General features: G+C 37.6%; 2 protein-coding genes across 4 annotated transcripts in view; both read right to left on the reverse strand.

The window, feature by feature from the left end:
- The window catches only part of ZNF536 (zinc finger protein 536), a 338,017-nt gene that overhangs the window by 232,254 nt on the left and 78,263 nt on the right, over positions 1-27,500 (reverse strand). For all 3 annotated transcript variants that reach the window (XM_071756806.1, XM_071756805.1, XM_071756804.1), the window contains one exon: positions 4,976-5,097. The gene's annotated coding sequence lies outside the window, so the exon portion shown is untranslated. The remainder of the gene's footprint in view (positions 1-4,975; positions 5,098-27,500) is intronic.
- The window catches only part of POP4 (POP4 homolog, ribonuclease P/MRP subunit), a 377,629-nt gene continuing 371,212 nt past the window's right edge, over positions 21,084-27,500 (reverse strand). Inside the window, exon 8 of the mRNA XM_071756814.1 lies at positions 21,084-21,098. The gene's annotated coding sequence lies outside the window, so the exon portion shown is untranslated. The remainder of the gene's footprint in view (positions 21,099-27,500) is intronic.

Raw genomic sequence — 27,500 nt, forward strand, 5'->3', positions numbered from 1 at the left:
CCCAGTGGTTCCCTTCCTAGAACTGAATTTCTAGACATGAGAAGTCACAGTCTTCTGAGCCATTGGCTTAAAATAGTTTTCTAATAGTTTATTAAAACAGCTCTAAGCCTTTTCTTTCTCTGCTTCAGTAAAATATTTATTCTTTCTTTAAAGGGGAGTTTGATAGATGTAATCATCTAAAGAATGTCCTGCCAGCTTTAAGTTAGTCACAGATACAGCTGTGTAGCTCATGTTTCCTCTCATAACTAGAAACTTGTCAACCACCCATCTCTAACCAGTTCTTCCCTCTTCAGCTGTGCCACTCTCAAGCTTTCTTGTCTTTGTCTGCCAGCACATTCCCAGATCCCTTCCTTACTTATCTGCTCATTAGCCAGCCATGTTCACTCCCTCCATTAGCTTAATCAGTCTCCACTTCTACTTCTGCAGACATTTTCTGTGCCACCTACTTTCCACAGAAACCTACCCAATTTGAACAGGATTACAACCCAAGCCTCTGAATTCTGTATCATGCTGACAAGAAAGTAGGTAGCTAGTGGATGAGGTAAAGCGAAGAACATCTAAAACTTTGTACAGTGCAGGATTGGGATAAAGTTGAATGAATGCTTTAGAGAAAAGGTGGTTTCTTCTCCTGAGCAAGGAGGGTGACTTTGTGAATGCTACAGAAAAGGTAAAAGATAAAATTACAGTATCAGATCTCTGTTCTTTAATGAAGTCATTTTGACTACAGAGATGAAGAATCTTTTGCACAGATACTTGTTAAAATGAATAAAAAAGTTGCTGCTGATAACCATAGGGAAAGCATTTCACTTCTATTTTAACTGCAAATTTAATTTGTGTCCTGTTTATATTATGTTTGGGCTTGAAACTGGACCTGTCAAACATCGTATTTTGTATATTTTACAGATAGGGAGCTAAAAAGTGAAATATGTCCATCTCTCTTTTAGAAAACAGTCTTTAGGTCTACTTAATTCTGCTCATACAAATATAGACTCTACACTAAGGGTGAAGAGTGGGGCTTTCCTACAAAGCAACCACAAATTTAGTAAATTAGCCAGGATAGATCTGTCAAATACTGATCACCACCTTGCCTGTTATGAGAGCTGGTGTTGAGAAAGACAGGATTCAACATGAAAGACAATCACAGTTTGCTTCACTGTTCCTTACTGGCTCAACAGCACAATACAATGGAAAGTCAGTTAACATACTTGTTTATAGGTATGATTGCCCTAAGACTATATGATATGATTTTTAATGTAAAATATTATTTTATGCATGTACTAAAATGATTCAATTTAAGATCTGGAAGTTCTTTGGAGAAAAATAATGTTGTACAGTAATTTGATTATGTCTAGGATCAGATACTACCACATTCTACAGGCAAACAATTTTTGTGAAAATGAACAGTTTCCCACTATGTAGCTGTGATTTGCACATTTAAAATGATAAATTTAAACCCACCAATAGTAAATCAATTGCAGGTATAGAAGATAAAACTGAAATAATTCATCATATCGCTATAGGAAAACACAGAGAGTAGATGTAATGGGTCATTTTGACTTTAAATTGAAATCTGTTTCTAGGTTTTTCAAGGACAATTTGCTTTACAAAACTTTAATGTATACATAAAATCATCCATCAGCACATCTGATCCAAATATACTAATGATTTTTATTGGTCAGATCTTGAAAGTGAGGTTTATTTTTATGGAGTATGCATTAATTAACCCAACATGTACTATCTTACAGTGTATCTAGCCAAGTACTTTCATTTAAACATGTTTATTGTGAAATGTTTGCATTCCCAACATTTGTGGCCCACACACAGACCATTTCATACTTTAGTTCTGAGCAGTTACAAAAGTTAAAAGGAGTTATTGTTTTTGATTAATGCATTTTTGGGGACATTTTTTTAAAATGTTCCAGAACTATGGTATGAAGGCATTCGTCTACATGAAAACATCTAAATGTATTTATCTTGAAAACAGAGTATTAAGAGAAAATGAGCAGGATTCACTTTAGATCATTTGAACTTTTGCATGGAAAGTGAACATTATTATCTTTTCTATACAATCTGGCTGGCCTGAAACAGAATATTAATCGACTGATTTGATATAACTGTATCAATCATAAAAAGAAAAGCCATTTATGCAGATACGTGGAGTGGTGCATTACAGATGGGAGTTCTAAGGCTGTGGCTGTCATCTTTTGATTAAGAAAAGGAAATGATTTCACTAAAAAGATATTCCCTCTTGTGTTGTTTTGTTTTAACTGAGTTTGTACTTTCCACCGAACTGGACATATTTATTGAGACTCATAAGTTACTTCACGGTTACCAACATCACTGTAATCTCAACAAACTATCTTTTTTCTTGCCAATTATCTAAATATCATAACTATAAAATATCTTAAAACATTCTCTATAGTGTAAACATCTTAGCTACAAAGCTTTAAGTGTAAACAGTATGATGCATCAGAATGATTTTAAGCGATGTTATAAAAACTGCTCTTAAAAACTAAACAAAAATGTAAAGCTTCCATCTGTTTTATGATTTTTCCACTGTAGAACTACTGCTGTGTGCCAGTGTACTGAACCATGGCTTGCTAAAGAGATTGGTGGGGTCACAGATTGAAAAAACAAAGAGCAAGTCTTCAATGGTTGATTTTTTTTTCTCAAGTCTCCTTGATAAGGTTCAAACAGAATTAACTGCATGGCAGCAGAAAAAACAGCAGGTAAAAATATTCATGTTGCCTGTTGAAAGGGGAACCTTTCACAGGAAGATCAGCATTTTGCAGATGTCATTTAGTAATTATCTTAAGTTCTTCCGTGACTGTATACCTTGTCACCCCCAAACAGCTGCTATGCTGTGATTCTTTGCATTGTGTATGTACAGAGTTAAATATAGGCTGTAGATTGCATACCAAAGGAAGGGGAGCACATGCACACAGACTTTGCATGAATCCTTACCACAACATGACAGAAGAATGATGCTGGAATGCTGGACATTCTTTGCACTGAACACCGAGAGAAGGGAAAGCCACATAAGGGGGAAAAAACCTCTTAAATGCAGAAATGCATACTTAAGATTTTAAACAAGGCAAACAAGGAACCTACCTAACTGCTCAGTGCATTGCTAGACTTTGCATTCTTCTAAAAGCAACAGTCCAGTTATGCTTTTATGAAATCAGCTTACATCATACAAGAAAAACTGAAGAACTCTATATACAGCAAAGTACTTCAGCAAACATTTTAACTATGAGCTTTTGACTAACCCCACTGCAGCCTCAAGACCACCCTTCCAAGCATTTCTGCACTATGCTGAAATGTTTTCAAAATAAAATGTAATTCACTTCAGTCAGCCTTTTCACACTAATGTGGCCAAACTGTGGGACTACAAAGTGGTAGCTGTGTTTGGGTTCCATTCTCCCAGACATGTAGGAAGAAGAGACTACTTGAGAAATACAGTGCAACTAGGCTGCAACTTTATTAACTTAATTCATCTAGGAACTATCCAAAATTAGAGGTCATAATTTTTTCCTTAATACTTAATGGACAGCTATTGTCCAATCAATGAGTCCCACATTGTTTCTAGGACCTTGTCATCTGCTGCTCAAAGGCTGCAATCTTAGGAAAAAGAATTAATTTCCTCAGCAGAGTTAATGTTAGAACCCTGGTTGCCATTCACCAGTTTTCTACAGCAGAATTTCTGTCAAGAGTGCACTTCCATGGGGGCACCTATGGCCAGACAGTCTGTTTGAGCTCGTACCTCCTCCTACATACACAGCTACCATCCAGTGCAGGAGAAAAGAAGGCAGAAAATAAATCTTCAAAGGCAACAATCTTTCTACACTCTACTGGTCTGCAAACTCTCCAACTCCACGCATGAGTGAAAAAAAAAATCAAGCAGTCTGTAAACACATGGTGGGATTTTGACTCTACCCCCTGGTGTGACTCCTGCACCACACAGAGATCTGGCACACAGCTTTGATGACACTTCCTCAATGAATCCAGACAAATTCTTAAGTAAATTTTGTTAACCTTACCCCTACGAGAAAGGCCTTTCCATTTGAGTCTAGCTCTTCCTTTCTAGGGTTCTCTAGTCACACCGGATAAAAATCTAATAATCTTCACTCTCTTAACCACAACCAGGAAGACTTTGCTTGCAATGTCATGGAGCAAAGTTTTATGTATGTCTACACTGCACTCCCTAGGCTAACTGCAGCTCCTGAATGCTTCCAACTGGCTGCTCAGAGGCTGGAAAGCTTTCCAGGAAACTGGAAGGCCATCACTCTGGGACCTTCTGGGGCACTGCACGGTGATGCTTTCTAAATGACTGTGCCTGCAAGTATTGCAACAGCTACAGTGTAAACACAGTCTGAACAATTCTGAACAAAGTCTATATATAATCTATCACATTCCATATTCTCTGCCACCATAGTTTTTCCATATTTAAAAAAAAAAAAAAAAAAAAAAGAAAAAAGAAAAAAAGGAAAGAAGGAAGAAAAAGAAATAAGGAAAAAAAGAAAAAAAAGAAGAAGAAAAAAGGAAAAAATAGAAAAAAAGGAAAAAAAAGAAAAAAAGGAAAAACAAAAAGAAAAAAAGGAAAAACAAAAAGAAAAAAAGGAAAAACAAAAAGAAAAAACCCCAAAACATGGTAAGTCACAAGTATTTGATGTCCCTCCTCTAAAGGGTGGGGAGAAAAAAAAAAAGGCTTCAAGAGACCACATCAGCTGTCTAAGGACTGTCAGGAAAAAAAAGTGTTTAATGCACAGACACATTTTAGCTAGTAGTTGACACACCATTGTACCTATGATTGTTTTGATGATTGCAACACAGAGAATAGTCTGTTTCACATTTTCAGGGATTCATCTGAAATGATTCATAACTTATAGCCAGGTATTTGGGAGTCTCTCACCTTTCTAGGAAATAGTTAAGTCAATTCAAGTATAGATCACATTGTATGTACAATATGTCTTACCTGCTGCAGCCAGAGCAGTGAAGTCTAGTAGTCTATGCACATGTCTAGGGAGTGGGAACAGACATCAACACACTCTGTGGCCCAGGAGAGGTCCTTTAACCCCTTTGCCTAAGCCTCCCCATCTGCAAAACAGGACAAAAACAAGACCTGAGTAAACAGTGTAAAACGTTGTCGTTCAAAGGAGAACTGTGAGTTAGCAGCATTAGGAACATGGTAACTACTTTCTGGTTTTGTCGGTCTGCAAAAAAAATGTACCAATATTAGCATGTCTTCACAGTCAGCATCTAGAATGAATGCTTAAATATTCATTGACTTCAAATTTCAAATTGAAGTTTGAATTTGACATTCATTCTGTTGATGTAGCAGCATCAACCATTAATCAGGGAAGAGCAAGAGGACCACTCATTTTATATAATCTACTCACTGTGGTCAAAACATATACTTCTGGATATATAATATCAAAATTTTAAAGTATTAGCTACTCAAGTAGATCATGTGATACATCCCCTCCCTCTTTTAACTGGCTGACTTATGTAACGGAGCAACCAAACAAAAATTCTGAGATGTATGTTCAGCTGTAATGCTCACGATTTACATTGTGTATTGAATCAAGTAAATATGTAACTCATGCAATCAGGGAACAGAAGAAATAACAGGGTTCAGGTAACCAGCTATGACCATAATTATAAATAATCTAAACAAAAAACTCTGTGAGTGAAGAGTTTTAAAATGTTTTCTTCATCAAAGAATTCTGTAAGTAACCACTGAATAAATACTTTGGACATTCACAAGAAGATAACTCCAAAATGCACCTAAAAAGTCACCATGAATTGCTTATTATGGTCTGATCTATCTACCCAGAGATTCCTTCCCTCCCACCCCAAACTACATCTATGTAAAAGGGAATTTGAAGTGTATAGTTTCTAATCCATTACTTTAGAGGATTAGTTCATTTTTAGGCAAGTTACAGGAGTATCTAATGAAAACATTTACATTCAGTAAAAGAAAAATTTAAAAAAGAAATATAGTTGCCAAAACAATTATGGACATTATTTTAACAGAACATTTCAATCAAACTGAATGCTTACATCCTCTCATCTGTGTCCTTCTGGTCTCTTTTTCAGCCCTTGTTTTCAAATACCTTCACCCAGGTGCTACTGCCCAACACAACCACAGTGACTAAGCACATTCCTTTCCTATAATTTCTTCAGTTGCCCAGAAATTTTGCACTTCCTAAATCATGGTCTGCCTTTCTCAACTTAGTTGTTCTACTGGTTGCCATTCAGTGTTTAGAAATCTCAGTCTTTATTGTAACTAATTTTTCTAAAGAATGAGAAAAGAACAGAGGAAATACAATTTAAATGAGCTCATGACTTTCAGTCAAACTCAAAGAAAGAAACCTAAGACTTTGGAAATGTAGTTTCCAGGTAAAGAGGAAAAATCCTGCATTATGCCTCTGGAAACCAGAAAAGAAGTGACACTTAGCAAGTTGTCTTGTCTGAGACAAGAAAGGAGCATGGAGAATCTGGTCAGTCCAGTAGCATTTCTCTTTCTGGAATCACTAATAGTGCTTGAGAGGGGTTATTTATAAATCAGTTCTTAAAGACTATTCCAGCTCACTACTGTCAGCTTCAGACCCTGACTGTAATTTGATTTATAATTACAGTTTAAAAACTAACATTAAAATAACATTAGAGGGGTCATAATCTGAACTTTTTAATAGTTAGGCACGTAGCGTAAACTTAGCAATGGATCTCCAACAGAATTCATCTGGAACATCCTCTGTCCAGAATTCCTCCCTCCAATCATTTCAGTGCTGCTGTAGCTGGTGTGCCAAGAAGCCATTGTGGAGCCCTCTGTTCCGGTTCTGTTTCAGATGTAAACAGAATGAAATACACTGCTGGACATTTGTTAGTCAGAGTCTTGTCTTGCATTACAGTCAGGCCCATGTTTGTAAACACTGATGGGTAAGAAACTGCTGGAGAATCTGGCATTAGGCCTCTGCACTGAAAAGATGTACACTGCATCCCTTGCAAAATCCAGTTGGCTCCATTGCTCCTGAACTTTGGAGTAGCTTTACTTTTCTTAGCCTCTGTGGCACGGAGATTTAGGGCACTGTCTTCTAGGAACTACTCAAATTGGTGAAGTTATGCATGTATCAGCCAAAACACATGTGCAGTGAAAAAGCAATGGTCCCAACAAATGCTAATACATGGGTGTCAGCTGAGACCATCCTCATTCAATTAATTTTGTGACATTGTGCCTGTAGCTGCAAACCTAGCACCTTCTGAAGGCAAGGTGAGATTTAGATGGGACACAGGCTCATTGCAAAATACTCCTTGTTTTCTAATTCCAACCTTCCAATAAGAAACCTTTCCAACTAATCGTTTCCATACTGGTGCCTTATTGCAACTCCAGAGGCAAAAGACAGAGAAGGAATTCTGTTTCTGAATGCTAGTGCTAAAGGAAATGATCTAGTAAAATAAAATAAATAAATAAATAAATAAGAAGGGGAAAAAAAAAAAAAGCTGTGCCTTAAAACCCAGTTTGAAATTTTATAGGCTTTTACTCTGTAATTTGTACTTGAGCCTTCTGTTATTTTTAAACAAATCTAATTTCTTACAGCTGTGAAATTTACATTTTAAGAGTGTCTAGTGGCCATGTGCATTAATTACTTTATTGTAATATTTTAATGAGTTTGGGGTTCAACTCTGAAAGAATCCTGCTGAATCTTTGTTTCCCCACAGAATTATACCAGAACCTGATTCAATCACAACTTCACACACCTCTGTCCAAAACCTGATGGACTTGCATGGTATTTCCAGTTATATCATAAAGTCCCTGAACTATAAAATTGGTACCAAATTTTAGCCCTTCTCAGCAAACTAGTGCTACCCTGAGTCAGAAGCAGAACTGGGTTTTCAATAAGTTTGTTTTTAGAGCTGAACTTTATGATCTCAATGGAAACAGGTAGCAAAATGCAAAATTCAGCTGTGACAACTAACATTTGGGCCAGTCTTGTTCTAAATGACATTTATGCAACCACGCAAATGCTTTCATCTTACTATATATGACGTTAAAACTTTTAGGGCTAGAAGATTAAACCCCCACAGAGTACCTAAATTCATTGGGGAAGATTGGAAATGCACTACTGGAAGATTTCTACTTTGTGTGAAATAGATGAAAAGCATTACAATACCTATACTTCTGCCATGGTATTCCCTTTATGGATTTTGGTGGTTTGTGTCATACTAAATTATTTCTTCTTCACCTGTGAGTGTGCACAGCACAAGTAGTGGTGGAAGTCAAACGAGACAGTGTTTTAAGGCAGTTTTCAGCCAGGCCTTGAGGTCTGTGCTTGCAATGTTGCAGTGTAACTACTCATCCTGGGGACTGAGACAGAAACCTCTGACCCACTGATGTTCAATTTGGATTGAAGAGAGAACCCTTCTTACAGCACCTAAATGAACTGTACTTCTCTCTGAATAACCTGAACATGCAGACACACTACACAATGAACACCAGTTTAAATACACTAAATGCAGGAAAAGTGGGACTGGCTGTATAGGTTGACTGTGGCAGGAGTAAGAGCTTCATCAGTTGCCAAGTGCAACACTGCAGCCACAGAGGCACGTTTGGAAATCTGACCACTTATGACCACGACTCTCACCTCTCCTTTCTAGGGCAAATTCAGAATTGTAACTTCCATGAACTACCCAGCTTTTTAAAAAGCATGGTTTTAAACCACTTACAATAAGAGCAACAGTTATTATTCAGTACATGTTTTTTATCAGATTGAAGATAAACTTTATTATAACTGGTGGAGATGGTATCAATGATTTGTGGTCTATGAGAATTCTGTAATGAGAAATGGTAATTTGTCTTGGGGCAAACAATATTGTTCTGTTTACTATGCAATTAACAATATTAAGTCAAGATTCTATAACTGATAGCTGAAAATAGGGGAGAGTAGAAAGAAACTGGAAGCGTTAGAAACTTTCACAGGACAATTATGTGAGGACTATAAATTATTTATGGTGCTTTAGTCTGACATTCTTTCTCATCCTCACAAAAATGTTCCTTACTGCTCCAGAGATGTTCACTGTAAAAATATCCAGAATGTAAGCAATTTGAGGCAAAGCCAGAATCTCCCTGCTGCAAGTACTGAACATAGAGGATAATGCAGTAATTTCATTTTCAGAAAACCAGTGATAAAATCACAGACAGAAAAAAGAACCCAGAGTAGTTTTACTTTGGAGAAGATGTGATAATGAACCAAGAATGACAAAAAGAGACGTGAGAGTTAATGTCTGATTCATGACATTTGGTGTAAAATAAAGCCAGAGTAGCTCTCCTCTGTTGAACTTTTTTTTAATTTTAAAGACTGAGTCCCATACCTTTGTGTGACTAAAACTCTGCACACTTGTTTATTCTTAGATCAGCCTTAAGTAACCACCATATGGAGCTGCGTACACCACAGACAGAAAAGAAACAATTCTTAACTAATGGCCAGAGTAGATTGTACTGGGAGTCAAGTGGAGCTACTTTTCAAGTTGCTGGTTAAGGCAAGGGCTGACCTACAGTGGAGCTTCTCTGTAAAATAACACAATTTTTACTGTATGTTATAAAGTACAGAGCCATAAAAATGACTGACCACAGAAATCTCACTGCCTTTTTCCAGTCTGCTCCTTAGCTGTACAAATGCAGTCCAGCCCTTGTGGCCCTAATTCTGCAGGTTTGGAGGTTACCCCAATGAGAACTTGGGCACAGCTACAGCACAGCTCTCTCACAGTGGACAAGCAAGACCTATAAAGTGCTAGGGTCTTCCTCGCTAAATTTATCTTAAAAATAAAAAATAATTATAATAATATGAAAAAAAATTAAACGATCACATTCTTAAACCAGCCACTTGAATTTGTAGCTCTCTGGCAATGTGATGCTCCACAGAGAGCTCCACTGCACCCAGCAGGGAAAAGCCACATTGAAGACAGCATGAAGCACCAGCACTCCAGCAACCAGGATGCTGCAGTGAAGTGACTGCTGCTGGCAGCCCCACAGCCCCTCTCCTGCACCTCCTGCCCTGAAGGATCGGTGCCTTTAATTCTCATATACCACTGAATAATAATGTCTGGCTGATCCAGAAGATTAGCAGCTTATACCACCTTTGTTCTCTGCCTTCTTTTAAGATGAGCAATGAATGACACCACAGCAGGCATACCCTCCAGCACAAAAGCTAACAAAATTGTAGGATGTTTTAAGGAATCTTATAAAACTTAACAGAGAGTTTGAGGAAAGCATTGCTACACAGAACCTCTCTATAAAACTCAGTGCTACATAGAAGTGCTCTCAAATTCTCTTTCCTGAACACCACAACAGAAAACCAGCATCAAATATCTGCGAGAGACTTCTTTGAAACTGATAAAAATAAAAACAGTTTTATGTAAACTGTACAGTAAATTTGGGAATTTCCTTTGCATAAGATAACATCGAATCAGAGTTTCACAGCAATAAAACAGACAGTAAAACCAAACGGGAAGAAAAAAACTGATGGGAGCATAAAACTTCATATTGCTGTATATAATATTCCAGAGACTGGTGGAAGTTATGCACAAACTTCTATTTTTTTTAAAAGAACTGTCTTGGGGATAAAAAGTAATTGGTATTTGTAGGGTTTAATTACCTTTCCTGAGAGGGTCCTGGGTCTGGTCATTGTTCATGGCTATTGTCCAAAATTTCCTCCCAGATTAAGAACTTCCCCCACACTAATAAACAGGTATAATAATTTTCTCCAGAGATGATTTTTTTTTTCTTTCACTAATTAGCCTACTTAAGTATTTTAATGGAACTACTGACGTACAGTGGCACAAAAGGTCCTCTGACCATAATATAAAGTGTGAGATGGTATTCCTAAAAACTTTTTTGGGAAGGAGGTCTAGGATTTACCAAACATATTACACAGCTCGAAAACTATTTTTAAAGGCCATAAATTAGGTACTCTTTTAAATGTAATTCAACCGTCCACTGTTATAGTGACTTAATTCTATTAGTTGTCCAATGCATTTTACAAAACAGAACTCCATTAACATTATTCACTTTTAGTTTCCCTCTTATAAGTGGATATTCTGCTCAACAGGCTTTAAACAGATTTTTTTTCCCCTGAAATTGCTATTAAGCATACTTCTACTCAAAGGGCAAAGTAGGCATAGGATTATGCTTGTACTTCATGCAAAGGATACATTTTCAGCAATCAGAACCACATTCCTATGAAGTAAAAATACTCTATATAAGCCGATTGTTTCTATCCCTCCTAACCTTGCTCAATAAGGACTCTATTCTGATCTTTTGAGTTACACACAAGTTTTCCAATTTGGCTGAATAAAGGTATCTTGTTGGGCAGCTTGATGAGCATATTCTGTGTCTCAGATTCTGACCTTGGTATGTTCAAGGTGGATCTCAATTCTAAGATGCTGCTCAGAGGAGAAAAATATTTAATTTTTTTTTTTAAAATATCAGGGTTTCTTTTACTTTCTTCAGTTAAAGAATGCAGTACAGAACTCCTGCTTTTACACACCTTGCTTTAGCGAAACAGTGAAAATAGAAACCTTGATAAAGACACCACAACACATGCAAATTTTGCAGAGCAATTTACCTAGCCTGTAGTTATATTTCAGCTTCAGGAACTTCTACCATAGATCATTCTGCTATAGATCATTCACCTCTGATTTCACATTGATTTCGCTGTGAAAAAAATTTGTGCCTTCACCCCTCACAATTTAGATAACTCTGTTCTGAATAACATAAAAATATTCAAGAGTACATACAGAGAAGCATAGTGCCGGGCCATAGGTAGTCTCAAAGAATCTTGGACACCTTGCAACGTTGAGCCCCGTGCCACATCAACCTGACATCCAAACAGACCCTGACCCCTTGCAGTGGTGTAGCTGCAACGGCACAATCTGTACATAAAAACATACAGAGAGCCAAATCCTCCCTCAGCTGGTTACCATATTCTATGTTCATGGCTTACTACTTAAAACAGGACAGATGGCAGAAATCATACACTGTTGTTCTTTTCATTGGCCATGCCAAGCCCAGATAATCAAGTCAGTCAGTCACCAGCAGATACTGTTTTCTCAGAGGAAAGGGTTGAATTTCATCTGACCACTCAGCTTCTGCTTGCACTTGAGGTTCTAATTTTCTTCTGGTCTTAGCCATTTCTGTCTCTCTCTGGCACACATTGCCCTAGTAAGTACATTTATTACCTCAGTAATTCCTCTGGGGGCTGTCTTACTTTCACTTTATATCTGGACTCACATAAGCATCTCTCCATTTTACAAGGAAACATTTATTAGCCTCTGATAGGAGCTTCCTGTCCCGTCATGCTGAATCCCATTGTCTATTATTCTTCAAAAGCAGGCTAACAAGATATACACTATCAGGCAGCTCTCATTTGTGCTGTACAAGAACTGGTGATGAAGCACAGGTGCTAAAAGGCACATGGAGGTGACCAGGCCTTCTGCGTTTTCTACCATGGCTGTTTGTAAACCATTTTCCAGCTGGCCACACACCAACTCATACGAGACCCCAGTGCTGTAGTAGCATTTACCAGATATTAGCAACATTGGGTGGCCCAGCAATTTCTAGGATGCCCCATTCCTACCCCTTCTTCATCCTTGAGACTAGTGCAGGAAAATATTATGAAAGTCTCCTTCACTCAAGGATTCCTCAACTATGACACTGGTATTATTACTGTGGGACACTGGAACAGTAGAGAGAGCAAGCCTATACTATAATAAAAACAGGGATTTCTGCTGTAATTCCTCCAGTTCCCAGCTTATTATCTTACTTGAGATATGCTCATTTTTGCTGGTTTTTTTCCTGGTGCTTGTGGGTCATGATTGCATATTCCTGTTTCTCCAGGTCCACCCTGCAAAACTCCTGTAGCAACTGTTTGGTAGAGCTGTTACTGTCCAGAAACCATTTGGCCTTTGACAGTGTCACACAGAAAACTTTGGCTGTGACTCCCCCCAGCCACAGCACAGTCAGACCTTCAGAGAAAGTAAAAAAGTGTAATTGCCAGAAAATAAAATTTAGCCCAGCTGAAGATCTGGACCCAACATAGGGACAAGAGAATTATTTCAATGCCTACTCTGTTTTACTAGAAACTATGCGAAGTCTCTCATCAACATCAGCCTGCTATTTTTTACTTCTGTGTAGCCAGACAATATTTGTATTCAGCTGCTCGCTTCTAAATAAAAAACATTTTTACATGGGTGGACTGGAGGGGCCTTTTTTTTTTCCCCCCCTCTTTCGTTTCCCATTATTTTATATATTACACACATGTTCTGTCAGCGAAGCTCACTTTGTTATCTGAAACATCTGTGGTACCCTGCTGTGGAGAAGGCCAACACTGCTGCTGCAGTTGCTGCCTGTCTTTATTAGCCACTGATTTGCTGATGTAGCCCCTCTGACAGTGTGCAGTGCTCTGCTTCACCTCCCTAACGCCGGGGCTGCAGGAACAATGGGATTCTGTGAACTGGCAGAGAGGTCCTGTTGGTTCCCAAGAAGGCAGCTACCATCTCTATGAAGATACGAACCAAGGGTTCACGTGTGCATTCACTCAAGCACTGACTTCTCTTTCTAAAGAAAAGTATGTGAATTTATGTGTAAGCTAAAAGGATAACACCCTTGTAAAGACAGCACATCCTCATCAGAGTGAGAGCATCTCCTAACTTGAGACCTCCCACCAGGTCTGACTGCTGAGCAGCCATGATATTTCTTTTCTGGTTTTTTTTTTTTTCTTTTTGGCCAAGGGAAAAGTTACCTGTATTGATCAGGTGCATTTTAGGTCACAGACTTGACAACATACTGCATAGACCCATGAAACTCTCTGGGACATACTGTTACTGTTAAGATTATTACTTGAAGTATGTAAGAAGTAATGATTTCATATGGAGCCATTACAAGATTTCAAAAGAACAACTTAAAGATGAAAATTCTATGTTTCTTTAAATACATGTTTTAGAGGTAAGATATTATAGGAAAAGAACCTTTATCTATGTATTTTATACATTTACTTTCTGCAGACAACAGCACCTTGGCAAAACCAGTTTAACCATTTCCCCTCTGAAAAATCAGTCATCTTATCTTTACATGTATTTCTTATGCAACAGATGAGTGAGATATATAGTTCACTTAAGAATGTGAGAAATAAAATTGGTAAACCACAGGACTTAACAAGAACATTTAGGGGAGGATACAAGAACAACTCACAAAAACACTCACATGGATTAGATTTGCAGTTTATAGTGTTCCTAATACAAAGATAAGACAAAAAGAAGTTAAAAATTTAAAGACACTTTTTTGTTTTTGGTTTTTTTTTTTAAATGAAGAGAGATTGATGTATGACAAAAACCCAAGCTGAGTTCTGAGTCCCAGAGATGAACTCAGAGCAGCTTTTCCTGATCTCCCAAGGACTCTGGGCCTGATTCAGAGAATAATTATGGTATGGAAGCATCACGTGCCTCCTGTCACAGATCTGTTACATGCGAGTCAGTGTGCATGTGTGTCCAATTCAAGATTCAAAATTGAAGACTTACGTGGAGATAATTATGAATGAATATAAAATGCAGCTTTTGAAAAAACACCCCATTTTCTTCATAAAATAATTGATCACCTAGCCCCAGTAGTTCAAAAATTACTATATAACAAAGTGTTAAAGGCAAGCATATTTCAGCATCAAGACCACGATGACAAGAAAAACAACAAAGAAAAAAAATGCCACAAAGGCATCTTTCCCTTTCACACTTTCCTTTTCCCTGATGCATTACACGCTTTCAAATATACTTTATTTATATTACACAGCATTTGTACCCCAAAACAGCTAAATTTTTTGCCAACACAGGAAAGATCTTTCCATATTTAAAATACAAACCTCATTTCCCATGCCCTGAAGATTACTGAGAGGTGATGGCAGAATATTGCTGGTCTCCAAAATAATCTTTAGATTACCCAACTAACAGCCTGGTGTACAGTACAATAAGTTTCAGAACTGTTCTCTAGCCGGTTCCTCCTTTTTACCTGTATTTGACAGAGAAGTAATCTGACAGTCACAGGTTGTCCCCCTGCTTGAAGAAGAGAGGCAATGGCACACTGTTGCTACCACCACTGCTTACACCAAGGATTACCTTAGAGACAGGATTTCCAATCCTCTGGAGTCCAGTGAACTCACAGATGTTTTCCAGTACCAGAGAAGTACGAAATACCTGAGCAATAGCAAGAATCTGATCTGAAATGTACAAGATTGTTCTTATTAGGGGGAAAGTGAAAGGAATGAATAAAATAATCGCGTAAGCGTAAACAAGCCCAAAACTTGGAAGATGAACTGAAAAGTCAGTTATCTTTATACATCTTAAAACTGCCAACAGATTCATATAGGTCGGTTTTCCATCTGTCCAGATCCTTCTGCAGGACATGTGCAGAAGATACCTTCAAGTTAGCATATTTCTTTATATGAAGCTTTTTCCTGAGATATTTATAGTTAGGGGAAAAAAAGCGCAATGCTACATTTGAATCGTAGCAACTTCTCTTATGTCCTTTGTGTATGTCACCGTCTACTGCTGCTGCATTTTTTAACATTCATCTGAATATTTAATCCATGCAAAAATTAGTCCCAGCATCTTTTGTCTGAACAATGTTTGGTGGTCATTGCTTCACAACTGCAAACAATCCTCTATTGCTGTTGAGGGCTACAGTCAGGCTTGTTTCATGCTGGAGGTTAGAATCTGATCCTAAGTCCATTAAATCACAGAGTCTTTTTAAAGTTTAATCTTGAGAGGATTTGGGTTGTAAACAAAGGACACTATACATGGGGAAAGAAACAACAGAAAACTATGAACTTATGACTCTAATGCAACCCCGAGTTCAAATTTTGTGTGTGATTTACCAAGAAAAATCTGAGCTTTAGGCAGTGGCGCACACGCCCTGGCATGTGGGCAAAGCTAAACCGAGCACTGATGCTCACATCCAAAACACACATATGGATCCCATTTTACTATAGATGTGATCCTTCATGTGCAAAACATGTGTCTGACTGGTTTTCTTTGGCTTTTAAGATGTGCCTCTTTGGTGGGGGCAGGGAGCAGAGAAGTAAGTAAATAATTTCAGTGGTAGCTGAACATACATTATCTATGAAGAGAATGGTCAGGTAAAAAGCCTGTACTTCAACTGAAAGTATCATTTTCAGCAAACAACCAAATGCCAACACAGTGAGCAACTTAGTCCAGTATCCAGTTTCTGCAAAATGTTAATCTATCCCACTCTGTAATTGCTAGATAGGAAAGGGAAAAAGGGCTCCAGATGCTAATAACTTGGAAGTGGTAATTAGAGGAGTCCATATTACTGCTCCGAGACTCTCATCTTCCCTTGATTGCTGGAAAGAAAATTTTGTCCAGTGGGTCTCCTCACTTCCAAAACATGCAGCATTTCCTAAACTCCATCTCCTTCTCACTGAACACACTGACAGAAGTTCTACTGGAAAACTTTTTTACCGTATCCAACATGGGAGAGTGCTGTATTTCACATAGGAAAATGTAAGAAAATATTCACAGGATTATAAGGTGACCTTACAGGGGAGGACCGCAAGCCCCAACTTTTAGATGTACAAGATCAAAATTGCCTCCCACATTCCCAGACTGAGTGTGACAGAGAACAAGAGAGTCTGCTCTTCTTGCTTTAAAGGTTCGTTGTGCGCTTATAATCTCTGGGACTACAGAGACAAAGTAAGTCTGGAAAGGGTCTGAACATTGCATGAGAAAGTAAAAGGAAAAATACACTTATCACAAAGAGGGAATGCATTTGTATTATTGTATTGAAATAGCACAAGGCTACAATGACAGGCTATAAATTTTTCTCTTGGACTGTAACCAGTATTTTCCATTTCAAGTAACAACAATGTAAGAAAGAGAGACTCTGAATTAATAGAAATTATACCCATTAAATTGGTAGGAACTTACGTGAAAGAGAACCTCAAATTCAGGTATCATTAAAGGAGAAAAGGTTAACTCAATCTCTGAGCAACCCTTGCATATATTTGCACTGCTGAAAAACTGACCAAAAAAAGTTTGCTTATATTTTACCAATGATGTCCATCCTTACTATTCTCAGATTCATAGCCCAGGCTGTCATGGTAAATTCTTGGCAGTGAAAAGCATAATTATTTTTATTTAAAAACCTTGAAATTTAACATCACATGTAACACTGATCCAAATCTATGACTCCAAATACTAATAGCAGCAATAGTAACTAAATGAATCCTCAGCAATGAGAATTAAGTTACATGTATTTCTCAGTTCTACTTTTTCTGATGTGATATGTCATTTCATTAAACAACCATGAATTATTGAATATTAATAATTTGAAATCAGTGATGCACCTGAAGGTATACATTTAGACTATATTTATTTTTTCTTAACCTTTCTGTTGCTACAGCTACGTATTGGAACATCAGCTGTTCATTTAAAGCAAAAAAAAAAAAAAAAAAGAAAGAAAAAAAGCAAAGAAACCAAGAATGAACTACAAGAAGACTGTTAGCCAACACTAATAGACTTTAGCAAATCTGGGTCCAGAAGATGAACAATCTTTCCTCCATTTTATGACCCAATTCTACCTTTGTTAAGTGCATGTAAATTCACTTGGTTTTCTAGCAGCTGCATCAGTCCTTGCAAGCAGTGTCTTATAACTGAAACTAGGACTGACAACCCCTTTTATTATTTTTCTTTTTTGTCCACACAGACTTCTAAAAATGAAGGCCTATGAATATTGTTAAAAAAACCCAAACCAATGCAGTTATTTAGCACAGGCATTCCTGTTATTGCACTGCATTTGGAAAGCCCACACATTCAGCTCACCTTCAACTGGCACACCCAGCTGCATGAGGTGCTGGTGGTCTATTGTTAGTTTAGAGGTTCACAGTAAATGCATGAAGTAATACTGGCAAGCTCAGGAGCTTTTTTTTTTTTTCTTATGATGTCTCCCTGCATCTATTTATCTACTTCTCCTTGCTTTGTTTCTGTTTTTATATTCAGCATATTCAAAAAAGGGTCAGAATAGGTTTTAAAGATGTAATGCCATACTCAAGCCTTTTGAACACTAAGAGCAACCCTCAAAAGGTTCAGGCATAAGGGAACAAAGATATAAGGACAGCTTTGAACCTGAGCAGCTCTCTCACTGCAAGCAAGTGCATTGCCAGCATGTCACAGGTGTACACCACATGAGCAAGTGAAAAAATAAAATGTGATTGTGAAGGGGTGTGATGCTGACGGGTCTGAGTCCAGAATGCATTAATCCCAGGGTGAATGTGTGCATCTGTTAGATATTTATGTAGTTCCTACTAGTAGTTTGTACAGATATCTAAGCAGGTGAAAGTCAACAGCTTTGAAACCATATGTTAAAGGGAGGCTGTGAGATGGTAGGAGAAGGTTATCAGGCATTATGGGTCTGACAAGGGAGGGCAGACACCTATGATTATAACATTGCCCTGGTTTGTCAGGTCTCCTGGGCCCTACGTCACACCCCCGCAGATTCAGCTCCGTGACACTGGGGCAAACAACTGAATCTTCCTCTCCATTTTCCTATCCTTGAGTAAGAGACACTAAGTAGAACTACAGAATGACAATTTTCTTTCTTCTTTATTTAATTTCTAGCTTCTGTGTGGAAAAAATGTGGGGTTTTTTTTAATTATTATTCAAAAGGTTCGCCTAAACCACAGTTGTTTAAAACCAACAATTTTTAGGTGCTGTCTTTAGTTTGTCAGAAAAAGACGAAGTCAAGATTTCTGTCTTCTAATAGTTACAGGAAAACTATACTACAGCAGAGGAGAACCAAGTCCTTTACATTTGTTTAATTCAGAGATTGTTTAATTCCTGTTTTAATATTTTAACTGATTCACTCAGACTCGGGAATGGCAGCCATCTGAATCTGAGCCACCACAGTTCCCAGGGCAGCCTCCTGATCACCAGTCTGTACACCTGGTAGGTACCTATAATCACTGCTGAATCCAATGCATTCTCAGAAATTTTTTTTAAATCAGTTTTAAGAAAAACAGTGCACTTCCTAAAGTGAAATTTTGTCTGCAATGTTATGTGAGGATTCATTCATCTTTGAATGCTTTTTATAAAACATGCTGAGAGGCCTCCAGCTCAAATGCGTGAAATATATATATACCTTTTTTTTTTTAATGATTAGCACAGAGTACTCAAATCCAAAAATTGGCAGTTTACATACCACTTCAACCTAGAAAATTCACTTTCTGCTACCATAACATGACTTTTAAGAAATGAAAGGAAAACTGAAACATGAAATGCTGAATTTCTAAAGGAAGTCTGCTAGGAAAATTTTCTTTCAAAGTAAATTTTTCTGTAAAATGGAGAAAACAAATCTCTCAAATCCCCTCCTCTTCAAATAGCCTAGCAACTACCTTGAACCCTCAGTGGTTCAAGTTACTCTCAAAGGTAAGGGAATCAAAAACTAGATTTGGAGTTCTACAAGATCCTGTTCCTACTGGAGTAATTCCACCTTTGAAAATCTTTGTGCAAGTAAGTGAATTCCTCAAGAGCTGCAATCGCATTTTTTGTAGTTCATGTGCAAATGCTGGAGAAATATACCTTCCTGCCCCCCTTCAAGTATTATGGTCTCCTCACTGAAAAGGTCAAGGATGATCAACCCACAGGACATGGGGTTTAGCATTGCCCAAACTCTGCTCCAACTCTTCTTCCCATCCTCTACCTTTTACAACATCAGAACACACACTCTTATAGCAGCCCTTTTCAATTCCCTTACCAAAAGGATATTATTCACACCCTATTCCTTCACAATTCAATTACCTTGTTCTTATCCTTGAAAATTTAACATTCACCTCTTCTTTTGCCTCAACCCTCCAAGACCTCTTGCAAGGGTCCTCTTGTAGCCCACCACCCCACAGGCTGGGGAAAGCCACAAATATTTGCTCTACACTTGGTAGTAGAAAAAGAATAATCACACCTGCCTTTTATTACTTGGCTTTACTTTAATTAGGCACAATTAATAAAGGTCTGTATGTAAAGTCAGTGGTTGGACACACAACACCTTTGCTGTTTGAGGTCCCTTCAAGTGCCCTGCAGGACTCCCCTACTCCAGCACAGGCAAATCTAGGTACAGCATTGCAATGGCTCAATGGAAAGGAAAGAGTCATGATTGGCATCTCCACTGTGTATTAGAAAAATATTGAGATTTTTAATTTTGAGATGTGCATTGCATGGCATCTATACAGCATGCCCCAAACATTCTCAGAAATACAGCTCAAACGGTTTGATTAAAATTCAGCAAAATCAGTCTCTCATCCCTCTGTTTAAAAAATGAGAATTCATTTATTCAGCTTAATTCAAAGACTAAATATGATTAAAATTTCTATAAGATGTCTAGCTTTTCTGAAATAAACTGCAGTGGCCATCAAAATATTGATAGTCATTGGTAAATTACTTCTGGTGTTTAATCAATGTTATTTTTTTATCATCCAATTTTTTCTTCAAGTCAGCTTCTAACACTAAACTACATTTCATCAAGGTTGGTAAAATGTTTAGAAGGGAACAGATGTCAGAATATGGGGATTGCCAATAACACTGATGGAAGCCAGTAATTTCTTTCCTGTCCAAAGGCAAAAGAATGAAGAATAATCCAGACTGTATACAATAATACAAGATTTACTACAACATTAATGACTATAAAAAGTAAAAGTATACAAAAGCTATCTCCATTTTTTTCAAGTCATCACTAAGGGCAGTGTTTTTCAATTTGAGTCAATTTCTGCTGGAAAATGAAAGGTCTATGTATTCTTAAGCCTTTAAATATCCATAAGATACAGATGAAGACACAGGCTAGCATTAGTTGCTTCCAAATATACTTGTATATTAGTCTATTGTGTAAGTTAATAATTTTGCCAAATCTCAAAAAATGTGGATGCAATCTTTCCTTTAAGAAAGCTGCTCAGCTTGTTATTTACAGATTGTAACATTTACATAAGAGTTTGGTTTAACAAGAGATATAAATATAGATAAAACCCTTAGGACTTCATTCTTTAAACTGCCCTCTAAAAATCTGCCCTACAATTTGCACACTGAATTTTGTGCAGACTATTCTTGGAAGCCTTTTGTGAATTAGGGAGAACTGACTCGAAACAGGGGCTGGTTAATCACAATTTTGCAAATTGTACGTAGCAATCATCCTCACATTGTGAAATTCAGATCTATAAAATGCTGATGGTTTAAAGCTGAAAAATAAATAAGCTAAGTAGGAGTACTTTGCTAAGGAAAAAAAAAAAAAAAAGGGGAAGAGTATAAGACCCCTCGAAAAGAAATCATTATAATAAAAAAAAATAAAGAGAAGTGGCATCATAAGTAAAGGGCATCTCCATTCCATATCTCAACTGCAAGCCCACCCTAGAAAAAATTTAACAGCTTGACCTTTCCTGCAGCAGTGTCATATCAACACTCACCTAAATATATCGGGCAAATTCCTGCACTTTCAAGAATAACCCCATGGGAGGCTTACTATTTTAGAAGGCTTCTGTATATTTGCCTGAAATCTGGAAATCCCCCCAGTTGAGGAACAACTACTGAAACTTCACTCATTCCCATGTCTATCACTGACTGACAGCCGTGAGCCCAATCAAAGCTGCTTTGATTAAATATCAGGACCATGACTTGAGTATCAACTGCAGCAACATGGATATGATACTTCATGATGCATGCTGAATGCAAACACTTCAGAATAATAGCTAGCAACTAAAGAGTTGGAGGGAGAGGGAGCAGAATTTATGTAGAGAAGATGATGCCTCAAAGAAGACATATTTTGCTCTGCTTTCAAGCTGTGGCTAATGTAACTTCATCAGCATTTAGAACAAAGCTGACTCAAGATTCTTCTTTTCCACACAGGTTTTACAGCTCCTAATATTTAGTATAAATGAAGGTCTCCATTTATTTTCCCTTATCTGTTGCAGAAAGACCTTGCCAAACTGTCTGTCTTGAGTGTACAAGGATACGCTGAAATTAATGTAAAATATTTTCTGTTATCAATGTAATTATAATGACAAGAACTTTCCATCTGGGTTCAGCTGTGATACAGTTTGCGTTGGTCACCCCCCTGCCATTCCAAGCCCTTTCACTATGGACACAAGTCACAAACAGTGGAAACTCTGTTTTCATGATGTTGATCCTCTCAAAGGTCAGGTTTCTTACCTCAAACATTCCAGCAGTTGCTTAGACTGCAGTTCAGGAATTTTGTGTAACATTGCTTCTAGAAAGCAAATATTTATGTTAGTAAATAGCATTAAAGTATTACTGTTATACAGGTATTCTCATTAGTAAAATGCTAAATCTGAGGAAGAGAATTTTAAACTAAATGGATGGAAATATATTACATTTGTATATTAAACTTTACCATGTTACTTTACTATGCTAAGTGTTTTATCAAACACAAAGTCCAGACATTAATTCTTTTTATGGGAGTTAATGTTTTTAGAATTAATACAAATTCAGAATCCGTGTCTGTACTACATAAGGCAAGCAGAGGCAGAAAGCCCTACAAAGAACAGAACAAATTGGTAGTACAGAGACTTAATAAAAGTAGTGGTCAGGAAAAAAAGAAAAATTAAAGTAAAGGAATCACAGGTCCTTTACAGAAAGATGAAATAAAGGCATTCCCTTTGAGAGGGAAAGGCTTACATTCAGGTCTGGTTCTGAATAAGACAGATCAGCTATTTAGCTTCACATGACATAAGTGAGTAACCTGAGCATCAGACTAGGTTATTCTAGTAGCACACATTCACTCTTCCACTCCTACTGGAGCTCATTCTTTCATTGCCCTTTTTTTAATTGGAGCAAGCCTTTAACCTACAGCTTCATCAGCACAAGCGAATGCCAAAAGGACAGAGTTCAGGAATCTCTCTCAAAATATATATTATTTATTCAAATAGAATAGCTTGAGCAATCTTGGCCAATGAAACAAAACTTTTTAATGACTGAAATTTGTACAAGATGAAAAGAAAATTCCATGACTCAGGTGGGAACTGAGATTTACAGAGGTAGAGCTGAGCTTCTTCCTTTGTTTCCTCTGCTTCTCACCTTGGAGGCCAAGACCAGGTCAGGAAAAGCTTTTGTGTTACTTATTAACTCAAAAATGGCATATTTGCAGAAGCCATACCAGAGGATCTCTCCTGGGATAAGGAAACACGAGATACTGAAAGCAGAGAAAGCCTGCAGGAGGGAAGGAGTCTTGCAAGAGCTGAATCTAGATTATACAAAGTTACTAGAAAAAGCTCTGGAAGATTCTCGTTTGTTATTTTGAAGATAAACTGCCAGTTAGCCCAGACATACTAATTCAGGCTTTCAAAGATGCATTTCAGTGTGCTCCAAGTTTAAATGTAGGACAGTTAATGAGCCGGTCATCACACAAAGTCATCGCAAAAATCAGCCAAACCATATCACTTCTTTGAGAAATGCTGACAGCACTGAACTTGCAAATTCTGTTTATTCCAGAGGCAAAATATCCAAAACTGGATTTTTAAAAAATAGGATTTTTAAAAAATAATATAACAGAATAACAAAAAAAAAAAAAAAAAAAAAAAAGTAATTTATGCCATGTTTGTTAAATCCAGTTATGTCAGTAATTAGGCAAATGTTTTGTTTTGCTTTTATTTTCCTACAGCCCCACACCAGCTGATTCATGCACTGGGATTTTCATCAGCTCTCAGCATTGCCTCCAGAAGAGCTGCACCCAGGACAGGTAGAGCACAGTGCAGGTACTGAAAGTGCAGCTGCTCCGCAGTAATTAATTCTATACATTGAGACTTTAGGATGTTTACTATTTGCATATGACTCTTTCACTTCATGGAAAGCCATAGAAAACTAAAGCAGCATGTCAGCCTTTTGTTGAAAACATCAAGCACTGTCTCTTAAGATTTCTCTACTGCTTGAGAAGATTTGACCTCTTGGCTCTAACAAATCACACAAACTGGCTGGACAAAACAGTCCAACATTACTTCACACAAGTTCAGAGGCTCTCAGGGCAACATGAGGCATATACCTGAGAAAACACAGGCAGTTCCTTTGGGAGCAGAACAGAATATTTCTTTAAAGTCCTGTATTTTATTATTTTTATGGCTACTACTTAAGAGGAGCATTTTTGAACTACAGAGGTTGTCTGCTTAAAGATAAACTCTTGCCAGGCACTGCTGCCCACGGTACAGTCTAAGAACAGCAGAACTATCTGATGCTGCCTCTAAAAGGGATACAGACCTTGACCATGTGTTAGGGACTCAGTGATGCTTTTTTTTTCAAATTACTCAAGCCCTCAGAAAACAAAACCAAACCCAAACCCAAACGACAAACAAACCCCTCTACAAAGCAGTGTCAGAGTATTTTAAAATATCCCAGAACACCCAAAAGGAAAACAGGCTTGAAAATGTGTGTATTTGTAAATACTCCTTTGGCTACATCCACATGGGTGGGAGATCCTGTCCTTACATTGTAGGATACTGCAAGACCACCCAGAGGGATTAGGTCATATCAAGCCATGTTGAAAAGTATATTGGGAATAAACTTCAATTTACAACAATAACACCTTCTCACAAGAACACAAGAATTTTATTATATATCATCATGGATTTCAAATTTGAAAAAGCCTTAACACTTTAAAATAATATCCAGGGAAATGTAATAAGAGTAACCAAATTTGTCTTCAATGTGTTTCTCATGGCCCAGTATCTCTTGGCATCATTGCATTTGTATGTTTGAAACTATCTGCTACCTTGGATGAACACGGAGCTGTGCTTCACCAACTGCAGCTCTGCAGATTAACCTGGGGCATTTTAAACTCGTTTTTAGTACCTTTCCCCGATTAGCAATATTTTGAGGAAGTTTAAATCTCTGTGGCTACAAATATGCAACACTAAATGTGTGCTGCCTAAGAAGATTTGAATAGACACAATTTTAACTTAGTTTCCTTCGAGGGGAATGAAAAAGATGCACAGTTCTTTCATTGCCTGTCCCTAAGTGGTTTTTGTCAAATTTTGACTCTGCCACCATTCTTCAGTGACAGACATTAGGTATGACATCTTTTGACACAATGTCAATAGTAACATCAGTAATATTTGACACAAGGCACATTGGGTTTTTTTGACATAGACAATTGGATAGCTCAGGGCACTGGAGACTCAATGCATCAGGAGTTTTACCTCCAAGTCACCAGTGAATATGTAGCTCAGTGTTTTGTAAGTGTTGCCAACTGATGGCTCCTCAGAGCCTTACACAGAAGGAGTTTGGGTATATTGAACAGATGCCTAGGAAACAAAAATCAACACAATAAATTACATTAATCTGCAACCTATGTTGAAACACCATTGGATGAATAGCCAGTGACAAAACCATTCTTCTGCTGCTATCTGTAATTCCTTTTAAAAATGGTTGAATCCCAAAGGAGACACGGGAGGATCAAATGAGTCAGAGAGCACTACAGCTCTAGTCTCCTGAAAAAGATTTCTGTCTCAACAGCTTTCAGTCCCATGGCTTTCATCAACAGCTAAATATAATGTTACTTTCAATGATGTGTTTTCCAAATATTACACAATTGGCCAATATACAGGACTCACAAATGCTGAACAGAAACAAAATTCATTACACATATGATCACTCTAGAATTTCCTAGAGTGCCACAGTCCTGATTAAATGAAGCACTTATACCTATATCCAATAAAGCACTCATCTAAGAGACAAGTCTTGCAATATCTATTAGGCACCTGGCTGAGCTCCCAAATCCTGTGCTTGGTCCCAGCATCCATTACTGAAAACCTGGAAGCCCTGGACACGATCAGGAAGAGGTATTAATGCTGCACACACATGAACCCACCTGGATCTACAAGGACAGTCACCTGCATAAGATACCTAGGTGCTTGGATAATTTTAAATTACTAAACACTGAGCCCCCAAATTTAGAAATTTAAATTCCTCTGAGTCTCTGTACAGAATATGAATTTTCTTCCATTTTTGTCTTATTTTAAGATTGTGCTTACATTCAAGCATCATCAGCATGTGCAACTTCACTGGAGCAGAACTTCTTTAATGAATAAGACATTTTAGGAAAAAAAAGTCTAGAGCTAAATGCCTCACTTGAAGACTTTTTTTAATAAATGAAAATACCAAATCAGAGTTAATACATGTGCAAAATGTGCCCCTTTTTCCTATTTTATATTAATTTTGAAAAGATGATCCATATTAGCCAGTTCATCACAAGAAGCATTAATGTGACCCTATGTTCAACTAGAGAACCTTGCTCAATCAATAGCTAGAATCACCAGCTGGCCTACCTTCAGATTCCCTGGAATGCTTTTTAAAGTTTATTTAAAATTAGACTATTCTAATTCCCAGAGTCTTTCATTGTTCTGCAAATTATGGTTTCCCAAAAAAAAAAACCTAACAAAAACAAAGCAAGGCCCCCAAAAACAAACAACAAAAAAATTGTTACATATCATAGAAGAAGCAGCAAAACACATTTTGTTAATCATGTGTTTGGACACCCTGTCATATTGCAACTTCTCAAACAAGTTACAATTTTAAAAAAGTAAGAACAATATGTTTTTACTGCAACAAAAAACATTTCTGGAGCTGAGCCGCTAAGGAAGCTGCAGTACACCACTGCCACTAAGTATGGACAAGTTGACTTGCAAGAAAATTCACAGAAATATCACCACAAGGCATTTTTCTACCTCTCTCTCAAAGTCAAAAGGGACGTACTTTGAACACATGGGCATAAAATGCTGGGGTTTTCCCAACCCCTGATCCACAAGGCCAGTGTAAGTTGTCCACTGCTGATCCACAATTCTCACCTGCCTTGCAGTTTATAATTTCCCCTCTATAAGGCACAAAAATGCTGACCAGTAACACAGCCTCTCCTATTATATTATTTAAAACAACAGGTATGACATCGAGTCTTATTCTGTCAAAAGCTTCACATCATATAAGGTAAACTTCATGCCTCCTGGCCCCAGTTTTTGGAAAGCGTTGTTCTAGGCACAGACAAACATTCTCATGAGAGGGATGGGTACGGGATATAATTCCAGTGGGAACAGCCAGTTCGTGTCTCTGTTAATATATCTATCCGAATAAAAACACCCAGTTCTTGGTTGCTGGACAACCCACTTTTGTTAGTGGGCATCTGTGTCTTTTCCACAGCTCTAACGTAAAGTGATTTCTCCTTCCCACAGCCAAGTGCTGTTGGAGCCTCATTTCTGGGTGGAAAGGTTTTAACTAGTCACATACCATTTTATATCTCAACCATTCACTTCTCCAGAGATTTAACAGTACACAGAGAAGAAAAGGAGACGCAACAATTGCTGCAGCCCTGAAGTAAATTCACGCAAACTGTTCAGTGAGGAATTTATCTGTAGCATCAACTGAGACTGCGCATTCTCCACAGCTTTGTGGTGCTGGCTTTAAGG

Source organism: Heliangelus exortis, chromosome 13 (genome assembly GCF_036169615.1).
Source record: "Heliangelus exortis chromosome 13, bHelExo1.hap1, whole genome shotgun sequence".
NCBI classification, from domain to species: domain Eukaryota; kingdom Metazoa; phylum Chordata; class Aves; order Apodiformes; family Trochilidae; genus Heliangelus; species Heliangelus exortis.